The sequence below is a fragment of the Procambarus clarkii genome, chromosome 71 (genome assembly GCF_040958095.1).
Source record: "Procambarus clarkii isolate CNS0578487 chromosome 71, FALCON_Pclarkii_2.0, whole genome shotgun sequence".
Lineage (NCBI taxonomy): Eukaryota > Metazoa > Arthropoda > Malacostraca > Decapoda > Cambaridae > Procambarus > Procambarus clarkii.
The window spans coordinates 21,902,011-21,903,582 of record NC_091220.1 but is presented as its reverse complement, the minus strand read 5'-3'; positions in this window follow the sequence as shown (position 1 = coordinate 21,903,582).

The window sequence follows — 1,572 nt, the reverse complement described above, 5'->3', positions numbered from 1 at the left end:
AGTGGAGGTCATTGTTACTTGACAATAATCATCTGGATCACTTTTAATGCGCATTATCAACTTTTTTTGTTCTTCATAAATCTCCATGAACATTTTATAATCATTTCTATAATCTTCATCTGAATGACCTTTCATCTGAAGACATTTAGTTTCATATTTTCCACCTCTTACTGTTGTACTCAGAATATTTTTAGCCAGATCTATTTCATTTTGGAATTTTTCAGTGGTTAATATTACTCTTATTTTATTAAGCAAGGATCTTAACTCTAATTCAAATTTTTTTAATTCTTTTTGTTCTAACCGATCTCGAATAGATCTTCTATTGAGTTCCTCACTAGCTTGAATTGATTTCAAAATTCTTTCCATCAAAGGTAATACATCTGAAGGAACTGGTTCTTTCTTATTATTAATTTGAATAATAACAGAATTCCATTGTCGAAATACTTCATTCAACTCAAATAATGATATACGACGAAACTGGGGTGAAATGTGACATCCATTATTACCATATATTAATCTAAGTTGTTTCACTTGTTCTTGTTCACAGGGAAAATATACCCACTCATTCAGGTAGAATTTGTCCTTGGCTATACCCCCTGGCAGTAAGAAACCTTTCACTGACAACTTCAGGATCGGTGAAGTTCCATCAGATATGTATCCACCAATTTTCTTCATCTCTTCCTCTAATTCATCTGACGTTTTCGCCCAGAAAAGTGAAGGCATATTGGTACTACCATTGTGCAAACGCGTCCTTATATCCAGACTATACTGAACGGGAAAGTCACATCCCACACCTAACACAAAAACCTCACAAATCTTATTCTCAACCTCATTCATTTTGTCAATAACATGACTTGGCTCAATCAATGTTGTATTATGATGGCCGTCAGTAATAAGAAACACTTTGATATACCTCTCCTTACATTGGTAAACTTCATGTACAATAGTTTGTAGGGCACCAGTCAAATCTGTACGACCATTAGCAAAATCACTATTTATTAGGTCTGTTTCTGATCGTTTTAATTCAACTTTACTGCCAAACACGAACAGATTCGTTCTCCCTACCAAATGAGGTGCCACATATTTGTTCCACCCTATCATTACTCCATTCCAGTAAATGAACATGGATCCTGACACATCTGCCATGAGAATATTGTAGGTACTTGCTTGATGAGACACATTATTCTTTGGATCCGCTCCCGTTAATAATAAATCTGGTACTTTAGCTGGCATCTGGAACACTATGTGAGTCTTCTCTTCACCTTCGACATTCTTCTCTTTAATAATACAGAGTTCCATTTCCAATATCCCAAGATCATTTGTCTCTTGTTCATCATCTTCCTCTATTATAACCATTTCAGGCGGGAGGGGGGACAACATTAACTGCTGTGTAGATTGTTCTAAAAAAAAAAAAAAACATAAACATATATTAAAAAAAAAAAAAAGGTATATTGTAAAAAATGTATAAAACATCTACATATTCGTATTATTACCTACCATCCATTGTTTCCTCTTCTAAAAAGGGACTTGGACTTCTAGATTTTTTGTTCGTTTCAGCTTTCTCCAAGTAAT